We start from the raw sequence: 13,797 nt of genomic DNA on the forward strand, positions 1-13,797 counted from the left end.
CATGGTCCTGGAGGACTAGAAGATTGCAGGGAGGAGGGCAACAAAAAGGCAATTTTAGTCCAGTTAGCCTAACCTCAGTGGTTGGGAAAGTATTGGAGTCTATTATTAAGGATGAGGATTTGGGTACTTGGAGATGAATGATAAAATAAGTCAAAATCAGCATGATTTCTGTAAAGGGAAATCTTGCATGACAAATCTGTTGGAGTTCTTTGAGAAAGTAACAAGCAGAATGGGCAAAGGAGAGGCAGTGAGTATCATTTACTTGGATTTTCAGAAGGCAGTTGATAAAGTGCAACACATGAGGCTGCCTAGCAAGATAAAATGCAATGGTGTCACAGGAAAGGCACTGACCTGGATAGGGGAATAGCTGACAGGCAGGAGGCAGCAAGTGGGAATAAAACACAAAATGCTGGCAGAACTCAGCAGGCCAGACAGCATCTATGGGAGGAGGTAGTGACGATGTTTCAGGCCGAAACCCTTCATCAGGAGGGAAGTAACATGGGATGGTCGAGGGGGGATAAGAAGTGGGGGGAGGGATGAAGTAGAGAGCTGGGAAGTGATAGGCTGAAGGGAAATGGGCTAGGGGGAAGGAGGAGAATTATGGGAAATAAAAGAGAAAGAAAGGTAGAGCTGGGGGGAGAGATTATATTGAGGGGGGAAAAAGAGAGAGAAAGAGAACCAGACTAAAATTATAGATAGGGATGGGGTAAGGGGGGGGGGCAGGGGTATCAATGGAGGTCTGTGAGTTGGATGTTCATGCCGGCAGGAAGGAGGCTACCTAGGCGGGAGATAAGGTATTGCTCCATCAACCTGCGTGTGGCCTCATCTTGACGGTAGGGGAGGCCATGGACAGACATGTCGGAGTGGGAGTGGTCTGTGGAATTGAAGTGTGTGGCTACAGGGAGATCCCGCCACTGCTGGAGGACTGAGCGCCGGTGTTCGGCAAAACGGTCTCCCAGTCTGCGGCAGGTCTCCCCAATGTATAAATGGCCACATCGGGAGCACCGGATACAGTATCTCAATCCAGTTGACTCGCAGGTGAAGTGGTGCCACCTGAAAGGACTGTCTGGGGCCTAGGATGGTGGTGAGGGAAGAAGTGTGGGGGCAGGTGTAGCACTTCTTCCGTTTGCAGGGATAAGTGCCTGGAGGGAGGTCAGTGGGGAGGGATGGGGGGGATGAATGGACAAGGGACAAGGGAGTCGCGTAGGGAGCGATCCCTGCGGAAAGCTGAGAGTGGGGGGGAGGGGAAGATGTGTCTGGTGGTGGGATCCCGTAGGGGAGACCCGCCGCAGACTGGGAGACCGTTTAACCGAACACCGGCGCTCAGTCCTCCAGCAGTGGCGGGATCTCCCTGTGGCCACACACTTCAATTCCACAGACAACTCCCACTCCGATATGTCTGTCCATGGCCTCCTCTACCATCAAGATGAGGCCACACGCAGGTTGATGGAGCAATATCTTATCTCCCGCCTAGGTAGCCTCCTACCTGCCAGCATGAACATCCAACTCACAGACCTCCGTTGATACCCCTTCCCTCCCCCTTACCCCATCCCTATCTATAATTTTAGTCTGGTTCTCTTTCTCTCTCTTTTTCCCAAACAAGGCCCTAGTCAGGCTGCACTTGAAGTATTGTCAACAGTTTTGGGCCCCATATTCTGGGAATGAAGGGGTTAACATATGAGGAGGGTTTGACAGCTTTGGACCTGTACTCACTGAATTTAGAAGAATGCGGGGGGATCTCACTGAAACCTACCGAATGTTGAAAGGACTAGATAAGGTGGATGTGGAGAGGATGTTTCCTGTGGTGGGGGTATCCAGAACTACAGGGCACAGCCTCAAAATTGAGGGATGCAAGAATGGATTTTAGATTGGATGCAAGAAGGAATTTTTTTAGCCAGGGAGTGGGAAATCTGTGGAATGCTCCACCACAGACTGCAATGGAGGCCAAGTCCGTGGGTATATTTAATGCGGAAGTTGATCGTATCCTGATCGGTCAGGATATGGTGAGAAGGCAGGTGTATGGGGTTGAGTGGGATCGGGATCAGTCATGATGGAATGGTGAGTGGACTCGATGGTCTAATTCTGCTCCTATGACTTATAGTCTTATGGTCTTTGTCTTGAAGGCCAATGTCAGACTGTCTTTCAAGAGGGTGAACCCTCGCCAGGTGACAGGTCTTGATGGAGTACCTGGTAGGGCTCTGAAAACCATCAGGAAGGAGGTACAGGGGCCTGAGGCACACACTCGATGATTCAGGAACAGCTTCTTCCTCTCTGCCATCAGATTTCTGAATGGACATTGAACCCATGAACACCTCCTCACTACTTCATTTTATATTTTTATTTTTGCACTATTTATTTAATTTAACTATAGATAGATAAATAAATATATATTTACTGTATTTCACAGCTTTGTTTTCTATTATTATGTATTGCATGAGATATGCCGGTGATATTAGTCCTGATTCTACTTTATAAATGAGAGATATTTTAAAAATAATATTTTATTAATTGCAAACACCACTGCGATACGTATTAAAACTGAGTAGAGATTTCTATACAACACTGCCAAATCTTGATCCCGTCATAGCTAAGACCGTTGCAATCAGGGACTAAGGTATTAGAATTCTAAGTCATGCATGCCGCTGGCATTTTTCACCTGGGGGACAAATGAAATCAAACACATCTGCTCACAGCTATTTCTTGGAAGTCCATAATTCTCTGCATCAAACTTTCTGACTAATTGGTGAAAGAAGAAGGCAGGCAACTATGAGCAATGAATAAATTTCCATTCTTAAAAGATGCATTAAAATTGTTTCACCTCATTGTGTACTGGTTAAATGATCACTAATTTCATTTGACAGATCTTTCATGAACTTTAAAAACATAGTATTGAGACTCAGATTACACCAAGGTTAACATTTTTTTTCTGTTAAAAATGTGGCAAGGACTAGCTTACTCTATAACTGGATTAAGTTCTGATCTGACAATTAGAAGGTGACACATGCACCCTCAGAATGACAGGCAATTATCATGTCGAACAAGAAAAACTTCATTTTGACCTTCGATGGCACGATCAATTCCAAATCACCGATTAATATCGACTGGGTCTGCCAAGTTAGCAGGTCAGTGAGTAGGGTAGTCTCTAATTATGCACAAGAACTGCTGGATAATCTTGCACCCCTTTGCAAAACTTGGAGCTGCAAAAGTATTTAGAAGCTCAATGCTATCCATGAATGTTCATCTTCAGAGATTTCAGTGCCAGGTCCTTTGCATAAGATCCCTATCAGTTTAGCATTAAGATTTTCAAGCCCTCTGAAAGAAATACAAAACCTCATTATGTCATAGATTGTTTCTTTTTCTTTCAATTTGTTCAGTATAGGTTCATAAATAGAAAATCTAAAAATCACCAAACAAGTGCTGGGCCATGAGCATTTGAAACAAGCAGAGAATACAACTACAGGCCTATGAAGTTCAATCGGACTACCAATGCAAAGTCCCTCTATGTCATCATCCTTTCCAAAAACTGAACTAATCAAGCCATGTAATGGTAGCAACAAAATCAAGTTATCTCCTCTCACCCAAAACATTTTCACCTATTGCAATGAACAGGTTAGGATGGAATATTCAGTATTTGCATGAATGAGCACAGGTCTAATAAGCTCTACAGCATTCAGGATAAAGCAATACACTTGACTGGCAATCTATTCATGGCCTAAGTGTCTTCTGCTTCCATCATGAGTGTACTTTGTGTTTATCTGTTTCTTCTACTAAACATTATGTATTACACTGAAATGCTGCCACAAGACAGTATCTTTAGAGATTTCAGTTCCGGGGGAGTAATTTCAAAGGAAAGGCTATAGCAGTTCAAGAACACAGCTCAACTTTTCCTTCTCAAAGATGATTCAACATGGGCAGAGACTGGTGGTCTACTGATTTTAATGACCTGAAGGAAGTAAAGAGTCTCTGAGCTCAGAGGTTAGCATCTAAGAAACTCAAATTTAAATTGATTGGTGGAAGGATTAGGGGGGAGTTGAGAAATTTGAAACTTTCACTCAGCTTGGGATCATTGGCCAGGAACTGACCTTTCTCTCCCTCAAAAAAAAGGAACACTTGCTAACATTCCTATTATCTTAGAAAGAAATCAATAATCAAGTGATTGGGCTGCTCAAGAAGTTTAAAACATCACTGTTGCTGGATGTCAGATTTTACTTGGCCCAACCCCTAACATCATAGCTGGGTGTCAGGAGAGGTGAAATCCATAGCAATGAGGCTGCTAAATATATGTGGGCAGCTTTTATCAAGACCAGCAGCAGAGGAAACTCAGGAGACTACAGACACTGGAACCCAAAATGTTGGAGGTCTGTTTCCCTCTACAGATACTGCCTGAGAAGCAAAGCTCATTGCTTTGACACTGACTGTAAAATCCAGGCCGGTAAATTTTATTCATGGTATGTACAACTGGCATAAGGTGAAGGTTTAAAACAATATCAATTTATAACAGCAGTTACAAAAGATCAAAATCATTCTTGAAGAACCAGTTGTTCTTCATTTTGGTAGATAATCTTGCAAGTATGCACGTGGTTCTGATAATTATGCATCTAGAACTACATCTTTGACAACTGTACATGTTTGGATTAGATCCATTTCCTTCGTCAATTTCATTCAAAGATGGCTAAAAATAACTGTGGTGCAAAAAGAAAGATAAATCAGGAATGAAGCTGATAGTTCCTTGAGACTCAAGGCAGCATTAGAAAGCTCAAGGCAATTACAAGTAATTGTCTAGCAGTTTTGTGTGATGTTATTTCTTTGACAGATGGATCATTATTTACAGCAATACATGATTGCTATTTTAAATTTAAGTTAAAGCACTGCATTGACGTTAACAAAGTATAAAATAAGATTCAATGTTGAATATTTAGAACCAGTGCTTCCAGAGCAAAATGTTGCCAATTATTGACATTCAGAGATGGAAATCAGCAGTTCTTGATGGGATATCCCACCTTGGCAACATTAATGGGTTCATTGAGCATTATGCTCAATATTCAAAGAGAAAAAAGAAATAATGTATATTTTCTTTACTTCACATATTTACAGTAATGTAATAATTCATGAAAATGCTGTAAACAATCCCATGGCATATTTTTCTTTCTAAAATATCTTTTCTTTCTGAATATGAAACCAGTGTGAGACCGTAATGCCTCTGGCATTATCATCTATTTACAACTTAGCATTTACTTTTTGATCATTGAAAATGTCCAAAGCCAACTTACTTTTTGCTGTCACAGCAATGTTTTAAGGAATAATTAAAAACTAAAATACTAAAATAGACAACATTAAAAAGTTTCAACGTGTAAGATAATGCTGCCAACAAACAACTTGACCAAGGATGACCTTCTTCAGATAGTTCACGAGTGATCTGGTGTTTTCCTGTCTCTGAAGGGGTTCCCTTAGGCTTTGAGCAAAGTGTGTGGCCTGGAGGCCCGGAAGCCCAGAAGCCTGGAGGCCCGGAAGCCCAGAAGCCTGGAGACACGTGCAAGTCCACTCCATTTCTCAATGATCTCTCTGATTAAAGCATTGAGGAAGAGCGCCATCTACCAGCCTGTCACTTGCTGCTGCCAGAGGAAGATGTCGGTGTGAGATGTTCTCTCTCTCCCTCTCATCCACTGCTTCTGGAGGAAGGTCCCTGGATTCAAATGGCCTCTCTCCCTCTTGATCAATGCTACCGGAGGATGGTGCCAGAGTCCTGGGTCATGGACAAGGTTTAATTGACGCAGTTTGTGAACTGGATTCTGTAGTTCACATCATGACGTGCTCTTGTTTCTGGTTGCTCTTCTGTTGATGCTATTTTACGTGACTTTGATCTGGGGAACAAGAGCTGTGGCCTGAAGTTAGTGAATGACATAGGTCTAGTCTGAACTGAACTGAAGATGCAGGGGCTGCTTTGATGATTTGTGGTCTGATGTTTTTATATTTTGTGTTTAACGTTCAGTATGTTTTTGCAGTTTGCATGATTTGATCTTTGTTTTGCACATTGGGGGTTTGATATTTTCTTTGGATAGGCTCCATTCCATGGTCTTCCTTTATTTCGGGGGAAGAAGAATCTTAACATTGTATATTGCATACATACTTTGATAATAAATGTACTTTGAATCTTTGAATGACTAATTCATACCAACATATATTTTGGATTTTTGGTATCTGCAGTAATTTCCCCATATGATAATAAATGAACTGCAGCTACTCAGAGGACATGCTAAGGAACTGGAGCTGCAGCTTGATGACATTTAGCTCATACGGGAGGCTGAAGAAGTGATAGATAGGAGCTACAGGGAGGTAATAACCCCTGGGTTGCAGGAGGGGGTGACCTACCAGGGGATCTGCAGCAACCAGGTCTCTGGCTCTCAGTCTGGTGTTGTGGCTTAGATGAGAAGAGAGGTGAAGAGGACTGCAACAGTGATAGAAGGTTCCATAGACAGAGGAACAGAGATGAGATTCTATGGACATGATAGAGCACTTGAATGGTATTTTGCCTCATAGGTGCCAGGGTCAGGGATGTCTCTGACTGGGTCCACGGCATTCTAAAGGGGAAGGTGAGCAGCCAGAAATCTTGGTACCTATTGCCACCAATGACATAGCTAGGAAAGACAAGGATGTTCTGAAGAGAGATTTTAAAGAGCTAGGTAGAAGGCTGAAAAGCAGGATCTCCAGGGTAGAAAACTCCGGATCGCTGCATGTGCCATGCGCCAGTGAGGGTAAGAATAGGAGCATTTGGCAGATAAACACATGGCTGAGGGACTAGTGTGGGGTAGGGTGTTCAGATTTTTGGATCATCAGGATCTCTTCTGGGAAAGGTACAACCTGTACAAAAGGGACAGGTTATACCTGAACCTGTGAGGAAAAAATATTCTTGCGGCCAGGTTTACTAGAGTTGTTTGGGAGGGTTTAAATTCATTGTCAAGAGGATGGGAACTGGAGTGATAGGGATGAGGATGGGGCAATTGATGTACAAAGAGAGGCACCGTGTAGTTAAGCTGCCAGCAAGGACAGGCTGATGACAGAGCAAAATTGTAGTGAATGCGATGAGTTGCAATGGAAAAGTGGGGCAGAAACAAAAAGATTGATGAATACAGGACTGAGGATATTATATTTGAATGCACACAGTGTATGAAATAAGAATTTGTAACACAGTTGGAGATTGGCAGGTATGACGTTGTGGACATCACTGAATCATGACTGAAAGAAGATTATGGTTGGGAGATTAATCTGCAGGAGGAAGGTCCCGAATCTTCGGGTTTGCCTGTTGCTTGGCGGCCGGGGCTGAGGTCGAAGCGCTCAGCAGAGATGGTGCTCGGTGCTAGGTGTCAGAGGGCTGGTTGGAGGCTCGAAGTTTTCGGATGGACTCGGCTGTGGTCGGGTGCTTCCAGAGGCTGCATCGGGAAGCTTTGTGGCGCTGGAGGTTCATGGCAGGAAGAGTTTTTCTTCCTTCTACCGTCTACGTGAGATGATGGGCTATCGAGGACTTTGAGACTCTCTTTTACCATGTCCATGGTCTGCCCGTATCAAATTACGGCATTGCTTTGCACTGTTGTAATTATATGTTATAATTATGTGGTTTTTGTAAGTTAGTCTTGGTCTGTCTTGTGTTTTTGTCATATCATACTGGAGGAACATTGTATCATTCCTTAATGCATGCATTACTAAATGACAATAAACGAGGACTGAGTGTCCTCATAATCTAATCTAATCCAAGCATACACATTGTATCAAATGGACAGGCTGGGAGGCAAAGGGGGTGGGGTGACTCTGTTGGTAAAAAAATGATTTCAAATCTTTAGAAAGAGGTGACATAGGACTGGAAGGTGTGGAATCCGTATGGGTTAGAGTTAAGAAACATCAAGGTAAAAGTACCCTGATGGGGTATACATACAGGCCTACGAACAGTAGCAAAGATGTGGGCTACAAATTACAACAGGAGATAGAAAGAGCATGTCAAATGGGCAATATTACAATAGACAGGGGGGATTTCAATATGCATGTAGATTGAGAAAACCAGTTTCGTGCTAGATCCCAAAGTGGGAATATGTAGAATGTCTACAAGATGACTTTTTAGAGCTGTTCATGGTTGAGCTATTCTAGATTGGGTAGTGTGCAATAAACCGGAAGTGATTAGAGAATTTAAGGTAAAGGAACCCTTAGAGGCCAGTGATCATAATATGCTAGAATTTACCCTACAATCTGAGAGGGAGAAGCTGAAGTCAGATGTATCAGTATTACAGTGGAGTAAAGAGAATTAGAGAGGCATGAGAGAAGAGCTGGCCAAAGTTGATTGGAATGGGTCACTAGCAGGGATGATGACAGAACAGCAATGGCGAGTATTTCTGGAGGCAATTCGGAAGCCACAGGATAGAAATATCCCAAAGAAGAAGAAGAAATCTAAAGCAGGATGACATAACTGTGGCTGACATAGGAAGTCAAAGCAAACATAAAAGTCAAAGAAAGGTCACATAATACAGCAATAATTAACGAGGCGACAGAGGATTGGGAAGCTTTTAAAAACCAACAGAAGCCAACTAAAAATTCATAAGGATGAAATTGATGGAATATGACAGTAAGCTAGACAATAATATTAAAGAGAATATCAAAAGTTTCTTCAGATATAGAAAGAGTAAAAGAGAGCAGGAATATATATCAGATGGCTGGAAAATGATGCCGGAGAGGCAGTAATGGGCACAATGAAATGGCAGACAAACTGAATAAGATTTTGCATCAGTCTTCACTGTGAAAGGTAGTACCAGCATGCTGGAAGTTCGAAAGTGTCAGAGGGCAGAAGTGAGTGGAACTGAGATTACTAAGCAGTAGGTGGTTGAGAAACTGAAAGTTCTGAAGGTAGGTAAGTCAACTTGACCAAATGGTCTACAATACAGGGTTCTGAAAGAGGTGGCTGAAGAGATTAAGGAGGGGTTGGTAATGATCTTTCAAGAATCGCTAGATTTTGGAATGTTTCTGGAAGACTGGAAAATCGAAAATGATACTCCAACGGGATCCCACTACCAAGCACCTTTCCCTCCCCCCCCCCTTTCTGCTTTCTGCAGGGATCGCTCCCTACGCAACTCTCTTGTCCACTTGTCCCCCCCATACCTTCCCACCGATATCTCTCCTGGCACTTATCCTTGTAAGCAGAACAAGTGCTACACCTACCCTTACACTTCCTCCCTCACCACCATTCAGAGCCCCAGACAGTCCTTCCAGGTGAGGTGACTGTCACCTGTGAGTCGGCTGGTGTGGTATACTGCGTCCGGTGCTTCTGGTGTGGCCTTTTATATATTGGTGAGACACGATGCAGACTGGAAAACCATTTCGCTGAACACCTACGCTCAGTCCGCCAGAAAAAGCAGGATCTCCCAGTGGCCACACATTTTAATTCCACGTCCCATTCCCATTCTGATATGTCTATCCATGGCCTCCTCTACTGTCAAAATGAATCCAAACTCAGGTTGGAAGAACAACACCTTATATACCAGCTGGGTAGCCTCCAACCTGATGGCATGAACATTGACTTCTCTAACTTCCGTTAATGCCCCTCCTCCCCTTCTTACCCCATCCCTGACATATTTAGTTGTTTGCCTGTTCTCCATCTCCCTCTGGTGCTCCCCCCCTTTTCTTTCTCCTGAGGCCTCCCGTCCCATGATCCTTTCCCTTCTCCAGCTCTGTATCACTTTCACCAATCACCTTTCCTGCTCTTAACTTCATTCCACCCCCTCTGGTCTTCTCCTATCATCTCGCATTTCCCCCTCCCCCCACTACTTTCAAATCTCTTACTATCTTTCCTTTCGGTGAGTCCTGATGAAGGGTCTCGGCCCGAAACGTCAACAGTGCTTCTCCTATATAGGCCAGATCACAGCCTGGCCTGCTGTGTTCCACCAGCATTTTGTGTGTGTTCTTGTTTGAATTTCAAGCATCTGCAGATTTCCTCGTGTTTGCTCCACTCTTCAAGAAGGGTGAGAGGCAGAAGAAAGGAAATTACAGGCCAGTTAGTCTGACCTCAGTAGTTGGGAAGATATTCCAGTTGATTGTTAAGGATGGGGTTTTGGGATACTTGAAGCACATAATAAAATAGGCTGAACTCAACCTGAGTTTGTTAAGGGAAAATCTTCCCTGACAAATCTGTTGGAATTCTTTGAAGAAATAACAAGCAGGTTAGACAAAGAAGAATCATATGATGTTGTGTACCTGGATTTTCAGAAGCCCTTTGACAAGTTGCTGCACATGAGGCTGTTTAGCAAGTTAAGAGCCCATGGTATTACAGGAAAGATTCTAGCATGGATAGAACATTGGCTGATTGACAGGAGGCAAAGAGTGGGAATAAAGGGAGCATTTACTAGTGGTGTTCCACTACTTTGGGACTGCTTCTTTTTAAATTATATCTCAATGATTTGGATGACAGAATTGATAGTTTTGTGGCCATGTTTGCAGATGAAATGAAGATAGGTGGAGGAGCAGATAGTTTGAGGAAGCAGGGAGGCTACAGAATGTCATAGAAAGATTACGAGAATAGGCAAAGACATAACAGATGAAATACAGTGTCAAGAATTACATGGTCATGCACTTTGTTAAAAAAAAAAGCATAAACTATTTTATAAATGGAGAGAAAATTCAAAAATTCAAGGTTTAAAGAGACTCGGGAGTCCTTGTGCAGGATTCCCTAAAGGTTAATCTGCAGGTTAAGTTGGTGGTGGTAAAGGCAAATGCAATGTTAGCATTCATTTTGAAAGGACTAGAATATAAAAACAAGAATGTAATATTAAGCATTGGTAAGGCCTCACTTGTAGCATTGTATGCAGTTTTGGACCCCTTATCTAAGAACGGATGTGCTAACGTTGGAGGTGATTCAGAGGAAGTTCACAAGAAACATTCTGGGAATGAAAGGGGTCCTGTATGAGACCGATTAATAGCTCTGGGCCTATACTTGCTGGAATTTGGAGGAACGAGGGGGGATCTCATTGAAACATATCAAATGCTGAAAGGCCTCAATAGACTGGATGTGGAGAGGGTGTTTCTGAGTGAAAAAGTACAGCCTCAGAATAGAAGGGCATCCATTTAGAATCGAGAACTGGAGGAATTTCTTTAACCAGAGAGTGGTGAATCTGTGAAATTAATTGCCACAGGTGGCATATTTGGTATACTTAAGGCAGAGGTTAATATAGATTAGTCACGGTATTAAGGGTTACAAGGAGAAGGCAGGAGACTGGGGCTGATAAACAAATGGATCGGCTATGATGAAATGGCTGAGCAGGTTGATGAACCAAATAGTCTAATTCTGTTCCTATATCATATGCTGTTATGGTCTAAACCCAGGCCTTGACTATAGATTAACAGATACTCAGACATTCTTAATTAAAAAAAACTGCAAATCCTAAACACATAAAAGTAAATTGAGAATATTTATGATGAATAAGCACTACAGTACATAGAAGCATTGAAATTAATTCTTGAGTTTACTAACCACACAATGTGGGACTATATTTCTATTGTACTTTCTATCTGACATTTGGCTCAATTGACTTTAAGTATGTATTTTATAATATTGCGCAGAAACATGTACAACCCATATCAATCGATCTTTTTACTCAGATGTCCTCGCTTATGTTTCATTAAAGTCTTCTGAAGCATTAGTCAGTTTCAACATACCATTCAGGGAGCTGTCATTTGATCTACCCTTGGCTGCGTCTTACAAAATATAATTCCTTCCTTTGAAGTGGTTACTATTTTATTCAGAATTCCAGAAACAAAACTAAAAGGTGTTACTGTCTGCTGGAGAGATGGTGTCTCCATCTTATCTTATGATCTTTTGCCAGGCACCTGGGAATTCTTAAGTACTTGAAATGACTGACATAAATCAGTAATATTGGTGAGAAGCAGGCTTGATTAAAATGCCTGAATCCCATGAAACAAAGGGAATTCCGAATGTGCAGGTCAATGGAGGGTGAGTGTGAGGGATAGGTATGAACTCATGATCATTTTTAAAACTCCCCATTACACCACTAGCCGCAGTGTCTGTGATGGCCAGTCCCATGAGTGTCACCACCTTCTACTCCATTAAACAAAGGTGCATAGTTGTGCACGCTACTAGTGTGTTATCCTTTCTAGCTACCAGTGTGTTATTCCTGCTGGTGACAGTTGTCTGCCTTTTGTTCACAAAAGAGAGAGGAAGCCTTGTCATCAGGAACATTGCAAAATATATGTGTAATATGACTGTCATGGTTGAATGTGTATAGGCTTTGAGATATGTGTACGAATGCTGAAAGGAGAGTGTGTGGGCCTGGATATGCATCCTAGGGGTAGATTTGGATTTTGATGAGTAATTGTAGTATGAAATGTAGAGTACTGTAATACAGATGTGATAAGGTGTGATTTATTACAAGGTTCACAGACTTTAACCATGCAGGTTTCTTTCTGCATTGCAGCTAGGTCCTTGGAGCACAATTGCATGACAGCTTCTTTGCAACAGCAGTTCATTTCACATTTGCATCACTTCCCTAGCCATTGAGCATGTAAGATTTCATTCCTGGCCCTCTTATCTTCCACTAATAAATTCAATGAAGAGTTCAAGGGCTAGGGTGCCTGTTCTTGTGTTTGACTTCCTATTTCACCAGTAAGGGTTCCCAAAGCTCAACAAGTATTTTCATTAATGATTGTATGCAGCCGTCTTCACTATCAAAGGGTTAAAAGGCAGTTACATTAGTGTTAATGATACAGGAAGTTACTCTCTTTCCTCTGTGATAAAACAAGCACAAATAGTACTGTTTAAACATAATAATTTCAAACTTTTCAGGTGTGGTGCTGAGTCTTTGGATCCTTTTTTTCGTAACACCTTCTAAAACAAAATAATATCTACATCTTTCTCTTGTCTTTCCCCTATTAATTATATGCATATTATCTTTCTAAATGTTTAGTTTAGCATGATTTTTAATTTTCCTTTATGATACCCACTATTTTTTCTTGTGTAACTTTTTCCTCTTATATCCTTATACAATTTACCCTGAAGTCTTTGCATTTTGCCTCAGCTATTATTTGTCAACATTATCTGGGGAGTTCCACATTGGCATTTCATAATTTCCTCCCTAATGGGAATATGCAGCCAACTATTATCACACTGAGGACTGATGTTGCTCATTTTCTCTTTTACTAACTAATCTTTGTTTCCACTCCTTCCTTGCGTGATATCTGCTCAGACCAATAAATTGACTGTCTTCCTGTTGCATAACCTAACATTTACACTGCTTTTATACTTTTCCATAACAATTTTATGTCTATTTATATTATGAACACATTTGGGCCAATAGTTCAGCTGCTGAAGCACAATAATGAATAGTAAAATCTTTATAATTATTTATCAACTGTTATCTTTTTAACCCAAAGTCTCACTGTATTTTATACCATTCATATTTCATGCATATATAATTGGCTATACTTAAGTCTAAATCTCTACTTTCAAACAAGCAAATGTTATCCTCAAACTCTTGGTAAATTGTCATCACACTATGATTGATTTTACTGGTGCTGTTTGACAGGACACATTGGTGGTGAATGAATGGTGGAATATTTCCAAGTCAGGGTTGTGCAAAGAAACTTGCAAGTGATGATTCACCCTTATAACACTGATGGGTTAGAGACAGAGATTGTTTGTTTGAGAGCTTTTGTCATAGAAATTGCCCAGCCTTCATGCTCTTCTCTTTTGCCTGTCTTTCCAAAACATACAAAAGTTAGAATATTTAGTCTCATATTTGGTAACAATGT

Source organism: Hemitrygon akajei, chromosome 13 (assembly GCF_048418815.1).
Source record: "Hemitrygon akajei chromosome 13, sHemAka1.3, whole genome shotgun sequence".
Taxonomy (NCBI): domain Eukaryota; kingdom Metazoa; phylum Chordata; class Chondrichthyes; order Myliobatiformes; family Dasyatidae; genus Hemitrygon; species Hemitrygon akajei.